General features: G+C 41.5%; 1 protein-coding gene across 17 annotated transcripts in view; it reads right to left on the reverse strand.

The window, feature by feature from the left end:
- MPPE1 (metallophosphoesterase 1) overlaps positions 1 to 13,609 on the reverse strand; it is a 31,245-nt gene that overhangs the window by 15,614 nt on the left and 2,022 nt on the right. For 2 of the 17 annotated variants that reach the window (XM_054191811.1, XM_054191822.1), the window contains 2 exons: positions 2,181 to 2,271; positions 82 to 1,408 (listed from right to left, as the gene is read on the reverse strand). The exons of 1 other annotated variant lie outside the window; for it this stretch is intronic. The gene's annotated coding sequence lies outside the window, so the exon portion shown is untranslated. 14 more of the 17 variants (XM_054191807.1, XM_054191803.1, XM_054191806.1 and 11 more) reach the window with 14 other exon arrangements.

The following is a 13,609-nucleotide window of genomic DNA, read 5'->3' on the forward strand; positions in this document are numbered from 1 at the left end:
CTAAAGACAAGTTTCAGTTCAGGCAGTAAAGTTCGTTTTTCAAAAATCACCTATTCTTATACTTGTCCTAAAATAAATTACCTTGTCTAATCCGGCTAATTCATTTTTTAGTGCTCTCCTTTCTGTAGACAGCTTTTCATTTTCTTTCTTCAGCTTTTTAATCTCCTTCAACAATAGCTCTATATTCAAATAAAAAAAATATAGACTTCAACCATTACAGTCAACCTCCCCCTCACATGAATCATATTACAGCTAAAGAGCTGCCCACGTTTTGTGATATTAGAAAATTATGGTTCAGCTTTTTAAAGTACCTTTTTCATAAAGTGATTTCTTAAGAATCAGCCCAGCACGCTCCCAGGTACTATGCAAGATAACAGGATCTGCCAACTGGATAATCTGAGTCTGCCATATTCTTAGAATGTGGAATTATTTTACTTTAAAATCCACAAAACATGCATTGCGTGCCCTGATTGCCTTATTTCTGACTTACAAGAGGTTCACGTTAGCCTTCACTGACAGCACACACTTCCTGAAAATTACGCCTACATTATATGATCTCTGCAATCTCTTTTTTTATGCTCTGAAGTGAAACAGGATTGCACCTTAACTTGTGGATGTATTTATAAGAAAGAATATGCTGAAACCAGTATTGTCTGGGTTTGTCCCATATTTTAAGGCTAAAAACAGGTTCTTTTGTGTATCAGTGTCTGAAAACCAAAGAACGGAGCAGCAAAGTTATCACTAAGAGATCTGCATAGATACAACTTACAGGAATAAATAATAAAGAGTACTAAATACAGTCATGCACTCCTACACATGATTACACCAACATATCAGTTTCAGAAAAAGATAAAAGCAGCAACGCTTATTTTTAATCACAAACAAACGCAGGGATGGATCCATAGATAGGACATTGATTACAAGATGCCATTTTTACATAACAGGTTTTCAAAAATTAAAAACCTTTTAGATACTGCTGGTTGAAATAAAAGAAATAACCTGGAATGTGCCTTTGGATCAGAAATGAAATGCATCCTCTGTGATGGGCATACTGGAAGGAACATCATCAGGAATCAACTGTACCATTACCTAAATATTCACTGCAACAAGATTCCTTCTTTTTAGACATGCTCCTGCGAGATGTTACTTCTCCCTCTGGGGTTCGACTTCTTTTTCCAAAACCAGCACTAGTTTTCCAGGAAACCTTTTTACTTTCCAATTGCTGAATTCTCTGCCTCTGTTCTTGAAGATTATGCTCTAGCTCATGAATTTTAATCTGTCAAGAAACTACTTTATTTTTAAAATACATAGAACAAACACAGTTCAACTGAATACAACTGGAAACATATCCTGAATGCAAACCTAGAGCTTTCAATTGCTGACTTAAAACTACATTCATCCAAAGTGTCTGAAAGGAGAAAAAAATACAGCAAGTGAAGTTTTGCATACATTAAAAGTGTTTTTAAAAAAGCCTGTTACTGAGCACACACTTGCAAGACAGTATAAATGTATACGCACAAAGATACTAAAGCTTTCCACACAATAAAGCATACTTTTATGTCAGCAATTGCCAACTGCTAAGAAAAAGTACATATAATCCAAATCATAATGAATAGTAATTTACAAACAAATGAAGCACACATTCCAGACTTGTACGAGAAAACTAATTAGACTGATAAGCTGTAATGCTTGATCAATGCCTAAAGAGACCATACCCACTTGAAGCTTCTTGAACCACTCCTGGCCACACGACCCTACCTTTGCTCCATCTACAACTCTACTCTCTTTGCACAGCAATCCAACAGATCTTGCTACCTGACAGAAGACTATTTGCCTTCATTTGGTTAGCTTACTGCTGGATTTCTGAAATAAATCTGCTCATGACTCATACAGAAAAATACCAGGGCTGGTGCAAGAGAGGCTGGAAGGAGGGGTAGGTAGGTGAGTAAAGAAAAAAGCAAGCAAAGGGGAGACAGCTTTCAGTTACAGACATACCAGTGACAGAGTTCACTTTCAAAGGGAACTATAGACTACTTTCCATTGTCTCAATGGCATGGGAAACAAAAAAGGGTATAGAAAGAAAAACAGGGTCTCATATTACAAATGTAAGAATTACTTTTCAATCTCCCTAAAAGCTTATGTTTGGCTATTTGATACCATCTCCTACAAATTCTACTTACAGTGAGATTTTTAATTTCTTCACTTTGCTCCTGGTTTGTTTTGATTTCTTTAACATAACGTTTCTGTAGCTCATTATACATCTGAAGTAGTCTAAAACAGAAGAAATGCATAAGTTGCCATACAATATGAAAGCCAGCAAAATGTGCATACTTTATGATAAAAGTATTACAGATACCCCATAGAGATCACTTGGGCTGTAGCTGTACTGTAGAGACTTGTAACAAATATTTAAGATGAAGCATGACCAGCAATATAGAGAAAGCACCAGAAAAAGAAAGCAAAGCGAGAATTGAAAGAATGGTCTGCATCGATGGCAAAGAATCCCTTTCACTCAGCCAGACTGAGGACCCTGTTGTTTTTGTCCAGCCCACATGGCCGCGTTCTGATTAAACCTCAGTACAAATAACTTGTTCATGGAAGACCTATACAGTAGCAACAGCAGGGTGGCAACGAGCTTGCAGCGTGTCACATAGATCATTCCTCTCCCCATTAGCACAACAAGAATAGCAAAAGACCACTCCTAAAGGATATAAAAAAGTTTGCCCAGAAACTAGTTTCATGCCATCAATCAAGAACCCATGATGAGGACTCATGAGGCAGCATCCCCAGCTCTCCATGTCACACCCAAGCAACCCTAGCCAGGTCACTTGGACACACAAACCTCATTGCTTCCCAGTATGTGGGCGTGAGGATATGAGTGAATGAAGTCTAGGAGAAAGTGAGTGTGAGTGGGTAAGATCAATGTAAAACAAACAGATTCGGAATATTATCATTCCCTTTGATATTATCTTGCACAAGTTCCGCTAAACTAATTACCTACAGTATTTCATAGCATTCAGTCTACATGTATCAGCCCATAATGTAACTGATGAACACGAACAGAAATTTTTCCTTTTTTATTACGAATTCGAATAACAGCCAGCATTCATACTAAGTCATGACTGCGCACCACAAGCGGGATGAGCAGTACTAGTACAGAACAGCTCCGTAAAATAACATACAAATAGATGCTAGAAAAAAAGCTAAGTCAGATTATCTACATGCAACCTAATACAAAGCAAGGCCAGCACCACATTCAAAGAATAACTCGGACTTCTTCAACATGAGCATCTAATTAGGTACTCAATTCAAGCCCAAAGCTAGACACCCAGCTTTCATACGTAGTTCGCAAAGAGAGTCTGGTGGACTGTAAAGGTGTTTTTAAATAAAAGAAAGAAAAAGAAAAAAAAAAAAAACAGGCCTTCTACAGACACCTAAGGGAAACATTAAGAACAGCGTGCTTGAATCAAGAGCAGTAGGTACTGCCTCTATCTTTTTAAGATCCACAGCCCATTTCTGTAAGTGGACAAAAAGGAACCTTTGAAAGAATGGAGCAGCCTATTTATTTTAAAATTAAGTCATAGACCAATATTTTAACGTATCATGTCTTGCCATTAAAATGGTTCAATATACATTATCTTAAAACAAAAATGTATCTTTTGTATCAAAAATGCAGTTACAAGAGTTTATTCCTAGCATTAATTGGCAAAATAGAGTAAGTATTGGCTCACTTCTAGAATCAATTATGACTGAAAAGTAGAATTGCCTACTCTGAAAACAGTATTAGCATACAAATTTTATATATATATATATATATATATAAAATTGAGCTATAAAAATGAGCTAAGAAAGCTCCTACAAAATAGAAAATGAAATTTCATAATTCTATGTTAAAAAAAATCTACAAAAAAGATCACGTGTGCACGCACACATCATGGAACCTCCCTAGCTCATTCAATTTTTCTTAGTGAAAGATTTGAGAAAGAAATCCATTTTGTTCTTTGTTTAGTGATATTTTCAAGATTAATTTAAGACTTAGTATTTTCTTTTAAACGTAAATAAAATTATTTTCCATTGTTTCAAAGGCTGAAAGCAGCTTCCATAACAGCTAACAAAATTCAACTGACTTAGCCATGAATAACATACTCTACCCCACAAAGAAGAATGTTTAATTCTGTGAAGAACCAGTTTCCAAGAACTCACCTGACACTGTCACCCTCTAGATTAAGATCCTTGCTGTATCCACCCTTACACGATAAATGGGTTTCTGTTTGAACTTGAACACTTAATTGAAACAAACACAACAGCTTAATAAAATTAGATTTTACAATTTCAATTGAATCAAACAAAGCAACTGAAAATGGCTGTTACTTTTCAGTTTGATTGACAATAGAGGTTTCTATGCAGGTTCATAAACGCACCAAATTTAAACCTGAAATTTTTTCCAAACAGGTATTTAAATCCTGGCAGGACACTCTTCAAAACACTAGTGCTATAGTTTTTCAGGTCCTAGGGTCCCCGTTTCCAGATTTTTTTACCGGTATTGATGCAATTTAACCATGTTACTACTGTTTGTGGGCAAAATAGTCTAAAACGCTTTGCAGTTAGAGAGAGACAGCATGTTGGCTAAGCAGGGGTATTACTTATTAATATTTAAATTGTTTGGGTTACTTCAACAATGAATTTTGTCCAAGTTGCCCCAGCCATCCTTTGTTCCTTTACACACCTCCAGCATTCTCCATCCCCACCATCCTGTTCACAGGCAGCCCCTCAAAATATGCAGAACACATAAGGTCTAGTTCATGTGAAGAGTAACAAGGTACAAGTCCTGAAATACTGCGCTTCTTTTGATACAAAAAGTAACGCTTGACAATTCTTACTCTCTGCTTGTGACACAGTCATGCATTAACTGCTGCAGATGCAGTTTTTCTTGGATCTGACCCAGATTCTTTTCTAGCTCCTTATTTTTTATATGTAGTTTTTTCAACTTCTTGACTAACTGTTCATTTTCATCACTGAGCTGAAAAGGAAGACAATTAAAAAAGAAAAATCAAGTATTAATTGAGCTGATATTTCAGATTAAGATTCTCTCTCAAAAGTTTTACTACATTTAAATACATAAAGGAAAACAGCAGGAAAAATAATTGGCTTCAAACTTTATGAAGAATTGACTAAAACACATACACATTAAAAGCTCATAATGTAACTTCATAAATAATTAATGAATAATATGGCAAACTGGTTTTGTTTAAAAAAAAATACAGGAACACAACATAAAAACTTTCAGTTATACTTCTAAACATCAGCTCTGCAACTAAACTCGTATTTATTTCTGTTTTAACTGCACTGAAGTTGCAAGGCTAAACTACAGCCACAGCAGCAGAATTTCTTGCACACACATTTGCTGAACCTCACCCAGCAGTACACAATCACACCTATCACTTCATCTACAACCCAAATGCAACTAAATATATTAGAATCAAAGAACGGTTTAGGTTGGAAGGGACCTTAAAGATCATCGAGTTCCACCCCCCCTGCCACGGGCAGGGACACCTCCCACTAGACCAGGCTGCCCAAAGCCCCATCCAGCCTGGCCTTGAACACTTCCAGGGATGGGGCATGCACAGCTTCCCTGGGCAACCTGTTCCAGTGCCTCACCACCCTCAGAGTGAAGAATTTCTTGCTAATATCTAATCTAAATCTCCCCTCTTCCAGTTTGAAGCCATTACACCTCATCCTATCACTACATGCCCTTGTTAAAAACCCCTCTCCAGCTTCTGCCCTAACCTACAAGGTACTAAGTACAGCTGATGCTGCCGACCGATACTCGGTGGACAGAAGGAAGGCTAGCAACGAGAAACCGTAAGCTGTTGTAAGCGTGAGCTCTGCCCCCGACGGTAAAGGCGAACCCGGCCGAGCCAAGAGCCGCCGTGCCCGAGTGGTCGTGGGCGCTCTCTCCAGGCCGAGCCGGAAGGGCCTTCCGCGGGACTCCCGAACACCGGGACGCGCCCCGGACGGGGGCCGCACTCACTTGGAGGCACCTATGGAGGGCGGGCAGGGCCATGGCGGCGAAGCCCCAGGACGCCTCTGGAAGAGACGGGGCCCGCTTGCCCCCTTTCAAACGCACCCGCCGCCCCGGGGGGACCCCGTCGTGGAAGGGCCCCGCCTAGCTGGCCTGCTCACTGCCTGTCACCACCGCCCGCCTCACGGCTCTTAAGCAGGCGCCTTAGCCGCCAAAGCCCATCCGGATAGGCTCCGAGCAGTGGACGTCACATGCGAGCGACCGCACACCGAAAAGGGCCCTGACTACACGCCTCCCCCCACCCCCCCCGCCGTTGCCAGGGAAACGGGAGCAAGCGGTGCGCCGGCCGCTCCACCGGGGCCTGCGGGAGCGGGGAGGCGGCGGCGGCCCCCGCCGGACAGGCCTCCTCCCTCCGCTCGGGGCGGCACGGACGAGGTGCGAGGCAGGCGGGACCCGGCGCAGCAGCCGCCCCGCAGCGGGGAAAGGCTGGCGCCGGAGCTCGCCCGGAGCGTTTGACTTCCCCTGAAGCAGAGATCTCCCAGCCGGCCTGCGCCCCAGGGTGACAGCGGGACTCCTGATCCAGCGGTGGGGGGGGCTCCGGAATCAGCTTTACCGTGGCTAGGAACCTCAGCCTCGGGAGCCAGTGTAAAACCAGCCAGTCTCGGCACATCTCTTTTAAATTGTCATTAGTTTTATTCGCAATGTTATTTTCTGTGGCTAACAGATACCGAGGGTGTGGGATTGAGAATACTGGTGATTACAGATCTGCATGGACACATCTGTACGTCAATGCACACCAAGTTATGTATCTCTACAACAGCGTGCTTGGCATCTCCCACCCCCATCACAACAGAAGCCACGGTGCAGGCTCTTCAACAACATCCATCAAGGCAGCAGATAACATCACACCTGGTATAGCTGCTACCCAATGTGGGAGGGTTTTATCCTTAGTGTTTGTAGCGTATTTGTATTACTACTATTTGCTGGGGTTTGCATTTGGTTTTTGTATTTCGCAGGTATTCTTGGCAGACCAGGCTAGAGAGCATACAGGCAGGACAAAAGCCTGTATGTTCCACCCTTGTGACAGACTGTACCTTACACATAACATCAACAGAAAGGACTCACCAGTCACAAGAAGATCACCCATCACAACAAGACTGACCCAAAGCAGTGATTATTGCCTGCTGGTCTCAATAGCTTTTGTTACTGGCAGTTCAAAACCTTTCTTGTTTCTCCCTTATTCTGTAAGTCTCAAATCTAAGCCTTCTTTTGCTCTCTGCATCTCCTGTCTTTGTAGAAAATGTTGCCCCTCTTGTTACTTACAGTCCATTGTATGTTGCCATGGGGTTCTTTTTGGTGTAAAATGTTGCCAGATGCCACCTGACCTCCATCTTGACTGTGTAGCCCACCTGATTGCAGAGTCTGGCCCTTTTTTCTAGGAACCATTCACACCTGGGAAGAGATGGGGGACGTGACAGCAGCTCACTACTGCCTGCTGTGGGCCTACAATTTACCTAATGGTACAAGACACTTTGGTCACATTAGGCTGCAAGTGGGAACTGTAAACGTCATCAGATTAAGGGAGCTGGCATGCACCTCTATCTCCAGGGCACCTCTATCCCCAGCATCTCTCTTCCTCCGCCATCAACTTGCATCAGCCCGTCACTCATCTGGCCAACTCCGTGCACTTTGGACAGAGGTCTGTGCTCTTTGCTGAGCTGGATATACACAAGATCCAAGCTGTGAGGCTGTTAACAATGCAAGAGTGCATGGGAGGGAACAATGTCCCCATGCTGTTAACTGCTGCCAGAAATCCTTTGTCTGTGAAGATTTCTGCATTGGTTCCATAACTGCAGAAGCAGGCCCACGACACTGCTAATTCTTGGGGCCCGTGACGAGTCACCTTGTCTCTAAATAGCCTGGCAACAAAACTGCTACTTTAATCAGCAACTAACATTGAATAAATTAGCAACTGACAGTTCATAGTATGAAAACCAGGAAGTCACTTCTTGATAAAAATACACCTGGATGTAACTGGCTACAACAGCAGTAAAAAAAATTTAAAAAAAAAATTGGGAAGTATAATACCAGCCAGCAACACAATGGTACTGCAGAAAAAGGGAATTCCCGTTTCCAGAAGGAGTAGCAATATCCTGAGATGCAATTACTCAGTTCTATTCTGTTTTGTCCAGCACAAACAAGATCTCACGTGATGTCCTAAGGAGTCTAGAAAACAGGAGTAAAAATTACATTTGGAAGAAAATACAGCATATCAGGAAGGGCTGAAATAACTGCATTCGTTTACCCCAAAAAACAAAGACTGCCGAGAATCATTTTAACTGACTTTATCTTTTGTTATTGTAAAGGATGATAATAATTGTTTCCCGTGTCCTCTAGAGGAAGATGAGCATAAATAAAGTTACTTTCCAATAGAGATTATTTCAGTTGGATGACAGGGAAAATTTTCTTAATATCAAAGAAGAAAAATACACATAGTTCTCCCACACTAGAGGTTTTAACAAATGCATCAGAGAAACAACCTCTCAGGCATGACTTTGGATACAGGTATATCTAACATGTACAGCATACTGGCATACAGCAAGTAGACAAAAGGATCATTTTAAAGCCCCTGTTAGGCCAACATTTCAATAATTCTACTTTATTAATTTAGAAGAGAACACACTCTGATATAATCGTAATTCCAATATTTTGCAAAACTTCGTAAAATTACTACTTCAGAAATAATTATTCAAGTGACAAAGGGAAGCTGTAGTATAAGACAGCGTGGTGGAGAAGGATCAGCACAGTGGAATCCAGTATACCCTACATACCAGTTATCTCACTGTCGATGGTTAACAATTTTTTTCCCTCAATATCGGGAATGTCAGGCGTAGTCATAACTGCTTAATACCATACAAGGCAAGGCCACTTGAATATCAAGGAATAGTATTTTATAAACAATGTGCAAGGCTTGCTAGGACTGACATTCCTATGGTACCCAGGTGTTTGATTTTGTTTTGTTTTGTTTTTTTTTAAATACTATGGGTGGAGCAAAACAAAAAGAGGAGGAAGCACAGATGGATTAATTCAAGACTTGTGTATAAACTAGAGCGGGCATGGGAAGGGCAGCACTGGGCAGCACTCAGAAAACAACCTAGACAGGTCAGAAGTAGGAGAGAAAACAAGCCAACCATATGTCTCGGGTCATTCTCAGATATGAAATCTACAGACCATGTTTCCCTAGCTCTTCTACAAACCCAACAACTAGTTCTGGACACACTGCTGGTCTTACCTGCTTACTCAGGACTTAACAACGATGCAGCAAATTCATAGTTTTTAAGACCCAAATATTTTCAGAACTCAAAAATTGTTACCAGTAGAACATCTTCTCTATTCTACAGACTGGAAAACGACACACAGAAAGGTTGGGAAATGAGCCGACAGAGATAAAAGAGAAACAAGAATTACTGATTTCTGACCTAGAAACTGAGCCGCACAGCCTCCCTCTGTCCTGCTTTTCCATGGCTGGCACACGAATTGAAGATACATGGAGGAAGCAGACAACAGCCAGGTTTCCCAAATATGCAGCTAGACCTGCAAAGAGTTTGTGTAAGATTCAGATTTTATCAAACAAGTGCTGATCCAAATGGCACCAAAAAACCTCCTACTTGTATCTTCAAAGTCTTGGAAAAAGCTTCAGCTGAAGTTCTTGTAGGTTTTATCATGCAAATTATGATCAAACATTTTCAAAAGTGGTCATTGTTTTTGAGTGGCTCCACTTTGAAATGAGCATCCATTCTTCCAAATTAAAGATATGCAATAGATCTGTAAAAATGGCCCAAGGCCATCAGATGGACATCAGATTTTGAAGCAGCCAAAAGTTGAAAGATAATGCTAGCCTGCATGTATAAACAAACACAGTTTATGCAAATGATAAAAGACTTTTGTGTACTTGATTAAGAAACATGTTCATTTTCCAGAGATACTAACAATACATGATGTTTTAAAAACTTCTCTGTGACAGTAATTGTATGAAACGCCACTAAGATACTTACTTTCCACTGTAAATAATTACAGCAGAAGCATTTCCCTACACTATCATTCAGTTGGTTTGTTAAATATGTTATTTTTTTCCTTGCATTTTTGTTTCTAACTCAGCTTGGTATGAACAAATTTGTGTGCTGGCACACACTAATGAAAATGTCATTGATTCCAGTGGTGCTGAGCCTGCTACTTACTGCCAAACAGGAGGAATGTGACCCATAGCACTTTTTTTCAGCTACATGTGCACCAAAATAATTTATTTAATCTATGAGCATGGGATTACTTGATGCAACCCTACAACAACTCCAAGCATAGCCTTTTTTCCACGCAGATTAAAGGGCATTATCTGTCCTTTCAACCCTCAGAGACCTACTATCCTCATGAGATTTTCCAAAAATGAAAATTCTCCTGTGAAAATCTACATGCCTTTCTAAAAACACATAAAAATTTCACTGGTCCCAAATTAATCTCTCTCTCTTACCATCCACGAGCTCTGCCAGCAAGAACTTCCGAGTCCCTTTCAGGGCAGAAGATGTCAAGGCTCGCACTGTCTTTCTGCCCCTTACATTCTTTGGCACAATCAGTGCTGTCAATCTCACAGACAAATGCCAGGGGAATAATCATGGAACAATCTCAAGCAAAATGGCCAACACGGGAAAAAGGCCCTTTCTCCATCTTGTTTTGAGCTTGGACCAAGAAGTAATAATTCCATTCGTGTTCAAGAGCCTTCCCTGAAACAGGGAGAAGCAGTCTGGCTTTCCTAAGCCTTGGCACAACCAAAGAGGACAGCTAAATGCAAAAGGCCAGAATTCATTTCAAAATGTGAACATTTCCTGCACATCAGATGAAAAGCACAAAGATCTGATTGGATTTAAGATGAATTAGAAATAAGAAATCTTTTCTCATAATATGTAAGAGGAAATCAATTTAATCTTAAAGCTGAGAAAACCAAACAGAAGTCATATTTATTAAAACAAATTAAGCTACAGGGCTCCCTGCCACAGCACACTGACAGAAGTTCTGTATCACCTTCAGTGATAGAAACATCAGGTTATAATACTAGTTTGTTTTGGGGGAGGTATTTTTAGTATTTTCAGTGGATAATGTTCAAAAAACAATACTGGCATGCATGTGGCAGATACAGTCTGCCGTTTCTCCCTTCAAGGCCAGGGAAAAAGACCTTTACCACATATTATTCTATACCCACAGACATGGTCTAGGAAAAAGAGTACCAGCTTGGGACTGTATTACCTTGTCCACAGAACTGCCTCCAGAGAAGACAAATATCTCTTGGTGGAGAATGAAAGGCACTTGCACCCCACGAAAGCTCTCACAGCCATACCTCCTGGAAGGGAAAATTTCCCAGGATGACAGAGCCAGTCTGAAAATTCCAGAAAACACTGAAGGATGCCATTTTACCAGTAGAGCTGTCTGTCAGACCTTGAAGCCAAAGGTCTCGATTGTCATGTTAACTAACCCCCGCGGCAGACCTGAAGGGAGACTCCTGCACCGCAAGTTGGAGACTACCTTTTGGTTAGTTTGTAGCAGGAGGGAAAAAGCAGAGGGTGTCCAAGCAGCAATCCCGGGGCCTTCTGGATGTAGAGAGAAGAGAAGTAGTCAGAATATGACTCTGCATGATAGAAAAGGAACACAAGAAACATCTAATACACTAGTTAGAATAGTGCACTAATCAAGCGTTATGTCAGTAATGAGTCATGTGTGAGCGTTACGAAAAACGGTGCTGGCATTAGTAATTCCTGTTTGCCTCTGATGAAGCAGAAGTGGGATCAGCACAGCTCTTCAAGGGAGTCCAGCAAGAAGAGAGAGCATCCCCTTGCAATTTACCTTCCCTTCTTGTACACTCAAAAGGCAAAACAAAAATTTGGGCCAAACATCCTCTATTATCAGCTATAAAATCTCTCACTGCAAGGTGACCATCGCACTAAACAACTACAACACTGTAGCAGTTTGCACAAACAAAAAGCTTGTCATCTGGGTTACCTCTTAAAGGCAGACTCAAACTTCATTCTTCATGAGGTACTGATAAAACTCCAGGGAAAGGGCTAGAGACAGTAAACAAAAATTTTATGTGACTAATCCAATATAATCCTATGCTGTGTAAAAAGACCATCTGCATGGATTCCCACTGAAGTGCTTTAATAACAGCGCAGCAAGCCTCTGGCTTGTCATGCTGAGGAAATGCTCTTTTGCACTCAGGCTAATAATTCCAAAACATTACTTCCTTTTCTTTTTTTTTTTTTTTCCCCTCTCTGTTTTTATTAAAGCTGTTAGCCACTTGCTCTCCCACTTAATTCCCTATTAAGGGAACATCCATCAAACCCATGAAGTGACAAGGATCTGCACTGGAAGACACCTGCAGATTCCACATTGATGGCCGATGAGCTCCAGAGAGGTCACCCTCCCTCTGCAAAAACTACAACCGATTTTATTGCATCACTGCAGCGTGCAATTACTGTCGAAGAAGAGAATGGCAAGCTAAACACTTATTAAAAGGTGTAATCAAACCAATCTCGTCTGCAGCAGCTTCCCCTCAGAGCGACCCTGCTTTTTGAAGCATGGACCAAGCAGACTGTAACAGGGATCTCCAGGTGGCCGGCAGAGCAGCCCCACCGATGAATGCTGTGCCACGATTTGGGACAGGAAGTGAAGAAGATGACCACCTCCAGTTGAGCCACACCTAAGTCAATATGGGCTTCACACCCTGGGAGAGAAGGAAATCCACGACTACACTCCATTTTCTGCTCTGAGGTCAGAGGGAACAGGTTTTCCACTCTGCCTGAGCATTTGTTGTCTCAGGGAAGGAAGTCGGATCTCTACATGAATCTGGTTGGGGCTTAGGAGGATTCAGACAGATGAAGCACCCGAGAAACACCAGTATTTCAGGTTCATCCAGGACGGGCCTATTCAAAGTGGACAAGATTAAACACATGGCGTGTGTGTAGGTTACGAAAGGCATGTGAGAGGAACTGGCTAGCGTCTGGGGTTATGAAAGATCAGGGGTTATGAAAGACCTTGGCAGTTATGAAAGATGAGCCGAGAGTCTGATCCAGCAAGGCAGAGAGCAGCCTCAACCTGCTCAGAGGTGAACGGACGGACATTCAAAATCACTCACAGGAGGAAGTTCATGCTGCCTGGCAGGTCTAGGCTAAGGAAGGCTTGAAAAAACTTCAGAACAGTAATAAGAAAACAGTCATCACAGACTGGGAGAACGATGAAAAAATACTGCCATCTGTTTATAGGCCTTACAGGCAGCTGTATTTTTTTTTTGCAAAGTATTTTGAATGGTCTTAAAATACTCGCTGCAGCCACTGATTTTCTAAGAAGCATTATTTCTTGGCTTTTACCTGCATGAGGCACATAGCTGGAATGAACCTGTAAAAACCAGGGGTTCGCTAAGTTGATATTTTAGCCTCTCAAGTTCAGCCTTCGGTGAACATTTTACTAATATTCTACCACCAAGACGAAGAGAAGGTCGCGGAAATTTTACTGAGCCAGATGGAGCCACTTATTTTCCAAATGCCA

Source organism: Rissa tridactyla, chromosome 2 (genome assembly GCF_028500815.1).
Source record: "Rissa tridactyla isolate bRisTri1 chromosome 2, bRisTri1.patW.cur.20221130, whole genome shotgun sequence".
Lineage (NCBI taxonomy): Eukaryota > Metazoa > Chordata > Aves > Charadriiformes > Laridae > Rissa > Rissa tridactyla.